The sequence below is a fragment of the Hemitrygon akajei genome, chromosome 18 (assembly GCF_048418815.1).
Source record: "Hemitrygon akajei chromosome 18, sHemAka1.3, whole genome shotgun sequence".
Classification (NCBI taxonomy): Eukaryota; Metazoa; Chordata; class Chondrichthyes; order Myliobatiformes; family Dasyatidae; genus Hemitrygon; species Hemitrygon akajei.
In genome coordinates this window covers 28,622,801-28,637,349 of record NC_133141.1, presented here as the reverse complement: position 1 = coordinate 28,637,349, position 14,549 = coordinate 28,622,801, and the positions used below count along the sequence as shown (strand labels likewise).

Below are 14,549 nucleotides of genomic sequence, written 5' to 3'. Positions count from 1 at the left end.
TGTTGATTCTTTGATTCCAAGAGTCTGTTGACTGTTATTTTCTGGTGGGTATCCAGGCTCCAATGCTTATCCTTCGCGGTTGGCAATGACTACTCCATTGGTTGTGGAATTGATGGGTTTGTACAAAATTAATAACTTTGTGGCCACGTTTGCGGATGATACAAAAATCAGTTGACAGGCAGATGGTGTTGATGAAGCAGGGAGTCTACAGAAGGACTTGGACAGATCAGAAGAGTCTTTGGTAGAAGGAATAAAGGTATTGACTATTTTATAAACAGAGAGAAAATTCAGAAATTGGAGGTGCAAAGGGACTTGGGCAAACTAGAACAGGATTCCCTAAATGTTAACTTGCAAGTTAGTTGGTGTTAAGGCAGGCAAATGCGATGTTAGCATTCATTTCGAGAGGACTAGGATATAAAAGCAAGGACGTAATGCTGAGGTTTTATAAGGCACTAGTCAGAACTGCATTTGGAACATTGTGAACAGTTGTGGGTTGGCATTGGCGAAGGTCCAGTGGGGGTTCACAAGAACAATTAACATATGAAGAATGATTGATGGCTCTGGAGTTTAGAAGAATGAGGGGTAGGGGGATCTCACTGAAACCTATTACTTCTGCTCTGTCTTCAGATTCACTTTCTGACGCCTCTGTCTCCTTTCTTGATCTATTTACATCTGTATACTGACAGACTGTATACTGATATCTGTCATAGATCTACTGACTCATAGCCATTTGCAACTATTCCCACCCTGTCACTTGTAAAAATGTTATTTCCTTTTCTCAGTTCCTCAGTCTCCACTGCATCTGTTCTCAGGATCAGGCTTTCTATTCCTGAACATTAGAGATGTCCTCCTCCTTCAAAGAGCGGGGTTTCCATTCCTCCAACATTGATGCTGCCCTCACCCACTTCTCCATTTCCCAGACACCCACCCTCGCCCATCTTCCCATTGCCTTAACAGGGGTAAAGTTCATCTTGTCCTTACCCATCATCCCATGAGCTTCCGTATCCATCACATCATTCTCCGCAAATTCTGGCATCTTCAACAAGATCTGACCACCAAACAAATTTTTACCTCTCCCCCACCCCCACAATTCTCTGCATTCTGCAGGGCAGGGGTCTCTCCTCCATGATTCCCTTGTCCATTTGTTCCTCCCCACTAATCTCTCTCCTAGCACTTATCCGTGCAAGCAGAAGTGCCATCCCTGCTCATTCACCTCCTGCCTCACCTCCACTCAGGGCCCCAAACGTCTAGGTGAGGCAACATCTCACCTGCAGATCTGTTGGGGTCATCTACTGTATCTGGTGTTCCAGATGCTGTCTCCTCCATATCCGTGTGACCCGACGTCGATTGGGGGACCGCTTTGTCGAACACCTTCGCTCCATCTGCAACAAGCAGGACTTCCTGGTGGTGAACCATTTTAATTCCAATCCCCATTTCCATTCCAACATGCCAGTCCATGGCCTCCGCTGCCAAGATGACTTCACTCTCAGGTTCCCAGTCTGAGAAGCCCCAACCTGATGGCGTGAACATCGATTTCTGTAACCTGGTAATTTCTCCCGCCTCCCCCTTCTCTCTTCTTCCACTCTCCATCCTGAGTTCCCTCACATCTCTTCTCCTTACTCTTCTATCACCACCTTCTGGTGTCCCTCCTCCTCCCCTTTCTTGAATGGTCCACTCTTCTCTCCTGTCAGCGTCCCGATGAAGGGTCTCAGCCCAAAACTTCAACTTCTTATTCCTTCCCAAGGATGCTGCCTGACCTCCAGGAGGAGTTTCTTTGAGGGTGGTGAATCTGTGGAATTAATTGCCGCAGATGGCTGTGAAGGCAAAGTCATTGAGTGTATTTAAAGCTGAGGTCGATAGGTTCTTGATTAGTCAGGGTGTCAAAGGTTACAGAGAAAGCAGGAGAAAGGGGTTGAGGGGGATTAATCCTGTTTTATGGTCTTATCTGAGGTTCAACTCAAGGATATGGGACTGGAGTTACATGTAGGTCAGGCCAAGTGGGAATAGTATGCAGGTTTTAACCCTGGAGGGACCGAAAGCTGAAATAAAAGCAGACAATACACACACGTGAAAGGAAGTGGGTTTTTTGGGGGGGGAATGCCAGAATAAAAAGGTGAAGGGAGGGGAATGAGGACTAGATTCTCATCAGAGGTGTCCTCCTCCTTCAACGAATGAGATTTCTGCTGCCCTCACCTGTACCTCCTCCATTTTCCCACACATCCGTAGTCACCACATCTTCCTGCCACCTTAACTTAAGAGTTCCTCTTGTCCTCACCTACGTCCCATGAGCCTCTGCAACTTCTGCCATCTTCAATGGAATCTTATTACCATACACATCCTTACCCTGCCCCCCCCATTATCTGCTTTCCAGGAGGATCGCTCCCTCGATGATTCCCCTGTCCATTTGTCCCTCCCCACTAATCTGCCCCCTGACACATATCCCTGCAAGTGACAGAAATGCTACCTCTGCCCATTCACCTCCTTCCTCACCTCTATTCAGGGCCCCAACCAGTTCTTCAAGGTGAGGCAACACTTCACCTGCGAATCTGGTGCCCCTGATGCGGTCTCCTCTACGTTGGCGAGAGCCAGTGTAAGTTTGGGGATCGCTTTGTCGAGCAGCTCTGCTCCAGCTGGCAGAAGTAGAAGTTCCCGGTGGCCAAGCATTTTAATTCCCATCCGCATTTCCGTTCCGATGATGAGGACACTCTTGGGTTGGAAGACCAACACCTTATATTCTGTCTAAGTAGCCTGCAAATTGATGGCGTGAACATTCATTTCTCCTTCCAGTAATTTTTTTCCCTCCTGCTTCCCTCTTCTATCTCCCACTCTGGCCTCTTACCTCTTTACCTCACCTGCCTATCACCCCTCCTCCTTCCCTTTCTCCCATGGTCCACTCTTCTCTCCTATCAGATTCCTTCCTCTCCAGCCCTTTACCTTTCCCACCCACCTGGCTTCACCTATCACCTTCCAGCTTGTCCTCCTTCCCCTCCCCCCCCTCACCTTTTTATCCTGGTGTCTTCCCCCTTCTTTTCCAGCCCTGATGAAGGGTCTCGGGCCAAAACGTCGACTGTTTCTTCAATTCCATGCATGCTGAGTTCCTCCAGTTTTTATTGTGTGTTACTCTGGATTTCCAGCATCTGCAGAATCTCGTGCTTAAAGTCATGTAACGTTTCAGGTCTGAGGAGGTGTCTTGAACCTCAGAAACAAGCTCTGTTTCTCTCCCCACTGATGTATGGCAGATACCCCTCCCCAACACAGGCATGCTTGATTTCTGTTTCAGAACTTCTTGTGGCTGAGGTTCCACACCACCCCCACCCCCTTCACAATGTTCCTTTTGCTTCTGTGGCTCTAGTCTCTGCGAGTGGCCAGTCATCTCTGAAGCACTCACAAAGACTGCTGGGAGGTTTCCGACCAGTTTCTCCCTCCACAGACGCAGCCTGGCCCGCTGAGTGTTCTGATTCATTTCAGGTGCCCAGCATCTGGTTCTGCTTTTCTTTCACTGAAGCTCGACCCAGTAATTTTTAATTAAAACTCTGAGTGTTTTTTCCCTGCCAGCAGAACATAGTGCTGGTGGCAAACTGTATTAAATGACTACTTAGTATGTGACAGAATCCAAGCTCCAGTTGGATGGGTGAGGGGTTAAGGGGCTGGTCTTGTTGCTAGGAGATGAGCTGTGGTGAAGAAGTGAATTGCTATGTTCACTTTTTCAAAAAAAACATAAGAAACAGGCTCAGAGCTTGTGTTTGGTCTACACGCTTTGCTGACAAACCACTGCATGTTTTAATTCCCTGCAGGCAGGTTCTTTTTGCCTCTGAAAAAATAAATTATTGCAACATGTGGTAGAGTGATATGAAAACCAAATGGGAATTCTCTTGTAGTGGGTCTTTGTGCTAACTCAGGAAAATATGTGGATGCGAGCCAAGACACTTTCACACAGTAGTTGTGCAGCAAGAAAAGCTTTGCCTCCCATTGCTCGACCAAATGATTTTTGTTATGTATGAGGAATTTAACTGGAGCTCTAAGAATCACATTGAAGAGAAAATGTTCACGTCTGGGATGAAGTTGCAAGGAGTCGTCATTTGAGTGTTCAGAAAGCGCCAGAGTTGACAGCAAAGCTTGGCCTAGCCACAGAGGTGATGTGAGCCTCCTTCCTCGCAGGCACTTGGCTGCCCTGATGCTATTTTTTTTTGCTGTGCTGGGTGTGAAGTGGAAGAGATTGGCTGTAGGAGAGGCTGGGTTGCGTTCACTGGAGCTGAAGGTCCAGCCTCTTGCGTCAGTCCAGTAGCCCTGTTTCAGGGATGGGTTATGATTGTTGTCTGTGCCCTCGTGTGAAGGACGAGAAGGCGGAAAGCGATGCCATGGTTTTCCAAATGCTCACAAATTTTCTCCCTATGGCTTCTCTACCAGTGACGTGAGACTCACCGGTCTATAGCTTCCAGGATTTTCCCTTGTTCTCTTGAACAATGAAACAACATTAGTACTCGTCAGTCCTCTAGGATTTTGCCTGTGGCTGGAGAGGACATGAAAACAATGGTCAAGGCCCCAGCAATCTCATCTCTTGCCTCTCTCAGTAATCTGGGGTATATCCCATCAGGCTCTGGGGGTGTCAAAATCTCAAGCATTCTATTAGTATGTTAAGAATAAGAGGGTGGTCTGGGAGAGAATAGGTCCACTCAAAGATCAGCATGGCTGTCTGTGTGTGGAACCAAAGGAAATGGCTGAGATTTTTAATGAATATTTCTCTTCAGTTTTCACTGTGGAGAAAACAATAAGTTAAAGAAATGGGAGAAAGGAGTGGTGATGTCTTGGACCACACACGAATTAGCAGGGTGGAGAGGTATTGGAGGCTTTGAAGTGTATTAAGATTGGTGAATCCCCTGGGCCTGACCTAGTGCATTCTCCAACCTTGTGGGAAGCTAAGGAAAAATTTGTGGAGACACTTGGATAGATTTCTGCTTCATCTCTGGCTACAGGTGAGGTTCCAGAGGACTGGAGAGTGACTAATGTGGTACCGTGGTTTAAAAAGGGTATCAAAATCAAGCCAAGAAACTGCAGGCCATGAGTCTGACATCAGTGGTGGATACATTGTTGGAGGGGTTTCTGAGGGACAGGATATTTGGAGAGTCCAGGTCTGATTTTGGACAGTCAGCACGACTTTGTGTGGGGGAAGTCGTGTCTGATAAACCTCTTAGAATTTTCTGGGGCGGTAATTAAAAGAGTAGCTGAGGGTAGGGCAGACTAGTCTGGGAGATTAGATCACATGGGATCCAAGGGCAGATATCAGATTGGATTCATAATTGTCTCAGTGGAGGGAAGCAGAGGGTGATGGGTGATGGTCGTTCCTCGGACCGGAGGCCTCTGTCCAGTGGTGGCCCACAGGGGTCGGTGCTGGGACCTTTGTTTGTGATACTATATTTAGAAACAAATAGGTGGTGTTGGGAGATCAAACCAGGCTAAAGGATTATAGAGTGGATGGCAGGACCCTGGCAGTGTCATGGTACAGAGGGATCTAGGAGTACAAGTGCATCATTCACTGAAAGCAACATCACAGGCAGGCAGGCAGACAGAGTGCTGCAGAAGGTGTGTGACATGCTGGACTTCATCAGTCAGGGCACTGAGTTCAGGAGTTGGGAAGTTGTGTTGCAGTTATAAGTGAGGCCACACGTGGAGAATTGTGTACAGTTTGAGTCACCCTGTCATAGGAAAGATGTCACGCAACTAAAAGGATTGCAGAAAAGATTTACCAGGATGTTGCCTCGACCTGGGGGTCTGAGTTACAAGGACTGGCTGTGTAGACCAGGAATTTACATCTTTCCTGGAACGTAGGAGATTGCGGAGAGAACTGGTAGAGGTATATAAGATCACAAGGGGCACAGACAGGGTAGAAACACACAGTCTTTCTCCCGGGGAGCAAGAGAGCGCAGGTTGAAGATCAGAGATGGGAGATATAAAAGGTACACGAGGGCAGCTGCTTTACACGAAGAGTGGGCATATTTGGACCAAGCTGCCAGTGGTTGAGGTGGGCACATCAGCAATATTTAAAAACCATTTTGATAAATATATGCATTGGAGAAGTTTAGAGGCCCATGGGCCAAACATGGACAACACAGTCAACATTGGTGTGCTGGGCTGAAGGTTCTGTTTCTGTGCTGTTTGGCTCTGTGACTCAAAACGCTCTAGCAAATTAGCTGCTCTCACTGTCTTACTCATTTATAACCTTGTCCACATCCTCGTGTTCAAGCACATGTCCCCTCCTTTATGATTGAGTTGTCCTACCCTCTCCTTCACTAGCCTCTTGCTCTTGATATAGGGAGAGCTGGCCAATGGCTGGTCAGGGGAAGTTCTCCAGTTCCCCTGTTGGCCGGGAAGGGCAATAGTCATTCTTTGTGACTCTCAAATTGTCCCCCCACCCACCCCGGGGCCACCTCATCTAGGAACCTTTCTGCTCCTTCCCAGCTCCGACTACGCCTGCCCCCCTCCACCCAGACACTTCACCATTCCCTGTTACCCCACGTCTGGCACAATTGCAGTCCCTGGTTGAATAACCCAGTGGATTCAAAGTCAAATTTATTATCAGAGTACGTACATATCACCACATACAAACCTGAGATTCTTTTTCTGCGGGCATACTTAGCAAATCTATAGAACAGAAACTAAACTGTAAACATCAGGAACTATAAACTGTAAACAAAATGTAAATGCAGAAGTAAATAAACAACAATAAATAACGAACATGAAATAACAAGATAAAAGAATGTTTAAATGAGTGTAGCTATCCCCTTTTGTTCAAGAGCCTGATGGTTGAGGGGTAGTAACTGTTCTTGAACCTGCTGGTCCGAGTCCTGAGGCACCTGTACCATCTACCTGATGGCAGCAGTGAGAAAAGAGCAAGGCCTGGGTGGTGAGGATCTTTGATGCTGGATGCTGCTTTCCTATAGCATTGTTTCATGTAGATGTGCTCAATAGTTGGGAGGGCTTTACCCATGATGTACTGGGCCGAATCCACTCAAATTGAGCGGGATTTTCCACTCAAAGGCATCGGTGTTCCCACACCAGGCCGCAATGCAGCCAGTCAGCACACTTCCCACCACACATCTATAGACGTTTGCCAAGCCTTTCGATGACATGCTGAACCTCTGCAGACTCACGAGGAAGTAGAGGTGTTGTTGTGCTTTCTTCACAATTATATATCTATGATGGGCCTAGGATAGATCCTCTGAGATAGTGATACCCAGGAATTTAAAGTCACTGACCCTCTCCACCTCTGATCCTCCAATGATTACTGGCTCATGGATCTCTGGTTTCCTTCTCCTGAAGTCTACAATCAGCTCCTTGGTCTAATTGACATTGAGTGAGAGGTTGTTGTTATTACACCACTCAGCCAAGTTTTCGTTCTCCGGCAGATTCCAGAGGAAGGCTGCATTTGGTGATCTCAGGGAATGGATTGTCTGTGTAGCATCACTGCACTGCCCACTGGTACAGCTCGGCCATCCTCCACACACCACACCCAAATCAGGAGCCCTCACTTCTACATGACAGAAACAGAAATTTTAACACCAAGCCACAAGCAGATATTTAGCCTGTTGAACTGAAGCTTGCACTAAGGGAGAGCTCATAAGGAACTCCAAAGGATGAGAAAGGTGCAGACAGGATTGGCCGGGTAGTGGACGGACACATGGCGGGTGTGTGTGTGTGTGTGTGTGTGTGTGTGTGTGTGTGTGTGTGTGTGTGTGTGTGTGTGTGTGTGTGTGTGTGTGTGTGTGTGTGTGTGTGTGTGTGTGTGTGTGTGTAAGGGGTGTGAGGCTGGAAGACTGGGATGGGTCATATCTGTGGAAGCAGCCCCCTGGGATGAAAGCACACATGAAGAGTCATACTGGGAGAACTGGCGGGAGCTGTCAGATCCTGCAGTACCAGAGACAGGCTGGGGAGGTTTCTGCAGCTAAAGAGCTGAGACTGGGTGGGTTGGGTCCCGGTACCGGGGGGAGGTGGGGTGGGTGGATCAGGCAATCCTAGGTGTGGGTACAGATGGAATCTGGCAGTAGAAGGGTGTGTTTCCGCCTCAGGCAGTTACCAGCAGACGGTCAAAGTGGTGATGGGGCAGCAGACTGAGTTCATGAGGGTGGTCACAGCAGGAAACATCAGCTCATCCATCCTGGATGTCAGGCGAGACGATGTGAGTGGGGGTTGATGTGGGAACTAGCATTGTGCTTTTTGATGAGTCACCAAGTGTAAGTGAGAGAAAGGAGGGGCCAAGGGCAGGCCCTCACAGGCCCCTGGACACATCTGCTATCAGGCTTGGTACCTTCTATCCTCAGTGTGTGGCTGAGCTGGTAGACACTGGCTTTGTGCTCTCCAAGGTGTAGTGCGTCTGATTCAAACGGAGGAGATGTCTTGACAGAGCCGGAAACATACAGTGAACTGCATCATTTGTGTTAACAAGCAACACACCTGAGTGTGTGCTGGGGCAGCCCGCAAGTACCTCCACACATTCTGGTGCCAACAGAGCATACCCACAATGCTCGGCAGAGCAACACAGAACACAGCAAGCAACAAAACAATAGCAGCAAAACAAGGGCCTTTCCTCTCTCCCACTCACATACAGAGTCCTTTAACTGCAGAACAGACCTCCAGCGAACTCGGACTTGCAGATGTTGGGCTTTGACTTCCCCAGCAGATTTGCAGACCTTGCTCTGGCCAATGGGCCTCAATTTTTGGACTTCGGATTCAACCCTTGGTCTTCGATCCTTGGCATTGATCCTCAGACTTGCGATGACAGGACCCCGAAAATTAGGCCTTGAACTCTGGTCTCACAGATTGGCAAACCTGGGGGGTTGTGGTCATTGGAACTCTGACTCTGGAACCCACCAACGACCTGCTGGCCCGTCGTCCACTTTCTGCAAATTTGACATCCAATCACAGGTGTTCCACGTCCATTTCACTGGCCTTCAAACATGGAGCAGAGACTTTGATTCCAGTCTGAACTCTAATTCCCCCGCCTCTCCCCTAAATCCTAACCTGACACCTAACTCCCTTCTGTCTCCAAAACCATCCTTAAGAACCTAAAAAAAAAATTAAAATATAATTGAATCTGACATCTGATTTAATGGAGGTCACAGCTCAGCACCATCTTATTCAAAGTTGGAAGTACATTTATTATCAAAGTATGTATAAATTATACGACCTTGAGATTCATCTGCTTACAGGCAGCCACAAAACAAAGAAACCCAAAAACAAGCCTTATATATATGAAAGAAAGACAATCTAACACCCAATGTACAGAGAATAAAAACTTCATGTCTATAAGAAAATAAAAGAATAACCCATGAAAAGACCATTGGGCACCCAATGTGTAATGGGGAAAAACACAACATGCAAACAGTAACAGCAACAAAGAGTGTTTCTGAACTGAAGTCTGCAGTAGAGTCCCATAGTTCAAAGTAAACGTCGTGGAGCAGTGATCCCTCACCTTGGGCCCCGACACCCTGCCCTTTCTGACACCTTGACCCTTTCAATCTGGCCTGGTTTGGATTAACTCTCCATCTTGGATTAAATACGTTTGGAATGAATTCGTTGGAATTTGATGATTTCTTTACTTCCTGAGCCCGGACCTGTTGATCATCCTGAGGGTAAACTTGGACCGTGTGGTGGATTTTTTTACATGACATATTTTTGTAGGCATTATATGCCCTGAAAGGTGAAATATTCCACTGCACTGTACAACACTTTAATGCCACGTGTAATAGAATGTTCCAGAACAGAGGACTTTTTGTTTGGAATACGCCCAAAAGATGCCTCCGGAATCATGAGTACCCTTACACAGGCAGGCCACTGGGTGTGGCAGCGACATCAAACCGTGAAACGTGGACGTCTTACTTGTGATTTATCAGCCCGGCTGAGGGTTGGCGATCCTGTGGCAACATGCCATCCTCACGGCTGTCAGCTTCCTTGGCCTCTCATGAGAGCAACTGCGTGATTTCAAAGATATCTCACGAAGGTGGTGACCACTCGTTTATTGCACAGGGAACGCGAGGGTGGGAGCTTGCCTGCAGTTGCCTCTCAAGCATCGTCATGGCACCAGAAGGGGGCTGTGCGGGGGGAAGTTGGTGCTTATTTTTACTCTGGGCCTTCTGCTGATCTTTGATCCTGTTTCCGACGCACATTGTCAGTTGGACTGGGGAGAGGAGGTGATGTCATCCTCCTCTCTGTCAGTCGTTGGGTAGACAGGAAAGCGAGGATCCTGGCCTGGCTGCTGTCTATTCTGTGCTTTAATTGTTCTTGTTCTGTTTGTTTCCTTCTCTGAATGAAAACACTGACTGCGTTCCTCCACGTAGTCGCTGACACCTGACCTTTGCTTCAAAAGCAGCCGAGTGGTGTCGGATCGTGTGTTCTGCACCCTCACCATGTGTGACACTTGGGTGGGAGGGGGTGAGAATGGGGAACAAAGCAAGTGCAGTGGCCGTGTGGAGGGGAGGGATGATTCAACACAGATGACGGAAAAGAATAACATTCCCCTTTCCCAGGAAAGAATGGAGGTTTTGTTGGCAATGTAAGGCAGATGCTTGGTTTGGATTTCACTAGGCCGCAGAGGAAGATCAATGGGGCTGCTGATGGATGAAGACTGAAGGTGGAGATAGAGGAGGGCGGTGAATGTCACAGCTCACTGGCCAGCCTTGGCACGCGGCAGGGCACAAGGCAGTTTGGCACCAGGCTGCCTGATTCAGACGGTGCCAGTTCTGGCCCAAGTGTCACATGCAGAGAGGCATGAGGCTGGGAAACAGCTGGCAGAGAAAAAGTAAACAGTGTTAGTGCTCCAAACACTGGGAATTAATGTAGAAAGAAGCAAAAAGAAAGCTGAACATTTGTGCAGGGGCCTTGTGCCCCCTGAGGTCAGAATGCTTCATCTTGTTTACAACGATTGCAAACATAGCCCTGTAAATCTGGCCTTTGGGTTTCTGGTTGAGCAGTGAACGTTGGCTCAACTTTCTGCCCACCTGTGTCTTACATCAGATTAACCAGCCCTGCACGATGGGGCAGCTCCCTCATCTGGGCGTGGGTGAATCTGCTTGGACTATGACAGTCAGTCTCTGAGATTCAGAATTTGGAGCCAAAGCTGCCTTTGTCAGCCCAGAGCCTGAAGGCTCAGTAATCATGCATTCACAGCGCACACCATTATTATTGTTCTGATGAAACATCTCGGCCTGAAACATCAACTGTTTATTCCCTTCCTTAGATGCTGCCTGACCTGCTGAGTTCCTCCAGTATTTCGTCTGTGTTGCTTAAGATTTCCAGCATCTGCAGAATCTCTTGTGATTATTATTGTCAGGAATGACTCCCACTCCAAGCTTCCAGGCCGGTAATTCTATAGTAAGGGACCTTCTTCCTTAGATAGATAGATCGATACTTCATTGATCCCAAAGGAAATTACAGTGTCACTGCAGCATTACAAGTGCACAGACATAGAAAGAATTTTAAAAAAGTACCTTAAAAATAAGATGTACAAGACTTATGAGTCAAAGATTACAAGATTTCCAAGTTCAAACTGATAAGATGGTAGTGCAAGAATTCCCATAATATTATACAGTAGTGGGTGCACGTTGACACTGTCCAGATAAGCAGTGATGGTGGTATAAATGGGCCAAAGTGTGCAATAGCAGGGTGTGGTAAACAGAGTTTAGACAGAGCTTCAGTAAACAGAGATTAATAACAGTCTAACAGGAGGAGGTGACCACTTCCCTGGCTATAGGTTGACTCATTATAGAGTCTAATGGCCGAAGGTGAGAATGACCTCATGTAGCGCTCTTTGGAGCAGCGCAGTTGTCTTAGTCTCTTACGAAAAGTGCTCCTCTGTTCAGCCAAGGTGATAGATGGATTGATTTTTTAGATAGATTATTACATTGATCTTGGAGTAGGTTAAATGGTCCGCACAGCTCTTGGACTGAAAGGTCCGTACTGTGCTGTAAAGTTCCATGTTCTATTCAGACACAGAGTCAGTCCTACAGTTGGGGAATGTTCTCAAAGACCAAATCCATTCCTTACTATGGTCTCAGTCTATTCTTCCTTCTCTCTATTTCTACCTCTTACGAATCCAGTTTCCCTGTTTCATCCCCTCCAGTTTTGCCCCATGGTGTGAGAAGGGAGACCGCTGGTCCCAGTGTTCCCGTTGGGTGGACACACGGTCACAGAGAGAAGTATGAGAAATGTAATTCGACTTGCCGCAGGTTGTGTTTGGGGCCGTGCATGAGCTTTGGACTGCTGTTCATGCTCTTGTGAAGAGGTTCCAGTTGGACAGGGTGTTGGTGAGGCTGCACCTGGAGTATTGTGCAGGATAGGGGGTGGGCAGCCATTGCACACGAGGTTTGTAAAAATTCCTTCAGTCAGAGGGTAGTGAATCTCTGGAATTTTGTGGGCGCTGGAGGCTGGATCATTGGATAAAATTAAGGTGGAGATTGGGAAATATTTTAAAGATCAAGGAACTGAGGGTCATGATGAGGAGTCATGGTCACACTGAATGGTAGGGCAGGCTTGAGGGGTCGAATGGCCACCTCCGGGCTCCTATTTTCTTGTGCTAAGAAATCTTGTGGTAAAGATATCTGCTGGAGAAACTCAGTCCTGATGCAGGGTTTCAACAAAAAACGTAGATAATTCCCTTCTCTCCATAGATGCTGCTCAACCTGCTGGTTCCTCCAGCAGCTTGTTTGCTGGTCCTGTTCCCAGTATTCTGGTGCCTGCAGTGACAATCATAAAAAGTCTACGTTGAAACTGGAACCACCACAGATAAAGAATGGTAGTTTGCCCCCCAGGTGCCAGGGTCTGGGATGTTTCTGACCGCGTCTAAGAAATCCTGCAGTGGGAAGGTGAACAGCCAGAGGTTGTGGTACATATTGGTACCAACGACATAGGTAGAAAAAGGGAGGAGGTCCTGAAAACAGACTACAGGGGATTAGGAAGGAAGTTGAGAAGCAGGACCACAAAGGTAGTAATCTCAGGATTACTGCCTGTGCCACGCGACAGTGAGTATAGGAATAGAGTGAGATGGGGGATAAATGCATGACTGAGGGATTGGAGCAGGGGGAAGGGATTCAGATTTCTGGATCATTGGGCCCTCTTTTGGGGCAGGTGTGACCTGGACAAAAAGAACGGGTTGCACTTGAATCCCAGGGGGACCAATATTCTGGGAGGTTTACTAAGGCAATTGGGGAGAGTTTAAACTAGAATTGCTGGGGGGTGGGAACCGATCTGAAGAGAAGGAGGGAGAGGTGGTTGGCTCACAAATAGTGAAAGCTTGGAGACAGTGCGAGAGGGAGGACAGGCAGGTGACAGAGAAGGGACGCGCTCAGACTGATGGTTTGAGATGTGTCTATTTTAATGCAAGAAGCATCATGAACAAAGCAGATGAACTTAGAGCGTGGCTCAGTACTTGGAGCTATGATGTTGTGGCCATTTCAGAGACTTGGATGGTTCAGGGGCAGGAATGGTTACTTAGAGTGCCAGGCTTTAGATGTTTCAGAAAGGACAGGGAGGGAGGCAAAAGAGGTGGGGGTGTGGCACTGTTGATCAGAGACAGTGTCACGGCTGCAGAAAAGGAGGAAGACATGGAGGGATTGTCTACGGAGTCTCTATGGGTGGAAGTTAGGAACAGGAATTGGGTGTTTTTTATAGATCACTCAATTGTAACAGGGACATCGAGGAGCAAATAGGGAGACAGACTTTGGAAAGATGTAATAATAACAGGGTTGTCATGGTGAGTAATTTTAATTTCCCAAATATTGATTGGCACCTCCCTACAGCAAGGGGTTTAGATGGGGTGGAGTTTGTTAGGTGTGTTCAAGAAGGTTTCCTGACACAATATGTAGATAAGCTTACAAGAAGAGAGGCTATACTTGATCTGGTATTGGAAAATGAACCTGGTCAAATGTCAGGTATCTCAGTGGGAAAGCATTTTGAAGATAGTGATCGTAATTCTATCTCCTTTACCATAGCATTGGAGAGGGATAGGATCAGGCAAGTTAGGAAAGCATTTAATTGGAGTAAGGGGAAATATGAAGCTATCAGGCAGGAACTTGGAAGCATAAATTGGGAACAGATGTTAGGGAAATGTACGGCAGAATTGTGGCAAATGTTCAGGGAATGTTTGCGTGGAGTTCTGCATAGGTATGTTACAATGAGACAGGGCAAGGATGGTAGGGTACAGGAACCATGGTGTACAAAGGCTGTTGAAAATCTAGTCAAGAAGAAAAGAAAAGCTTATGAAAGGTTTAAAAAAAACTCGGTAATGATAGAGATCTAGGAAATTATAAGGCTAGCAGGAAGGAGCTTAAGAATGAAATTAGGAGAGCCAGAAGGGGCCATGAGAAGGCCTTGGCAGACAGGATTAAGGAAATCCCCAAGGCATTCTACAAGTATGTGAAGAGCAAGAGGATAAGACATGAAAGAATAGAACTAATCAAGTATGACAGTGGAAAAGTGTGTATGGAACCGGAGGAGATAGCAGAGGTACTTAATGAATACTTTGCTTCAGTATTCACTATGGAAAAGGATCTTGGTGATTG

The 14,549-nt window shown here is 47.2% G+C and overlaps 1 protein-coding gene across 2 annotated transcripts in view; it reads left to right on the top strand.

The window, feature by feature from the left end:
• Positions 1-14,549, top strand: part of LOC140741230 (integrin alpha-5-like) — a 101,626-nt gene that overhangs the window by 28,021 nt on the left and 59,056 nt on the right. The window lies entirely within an intron of this gene.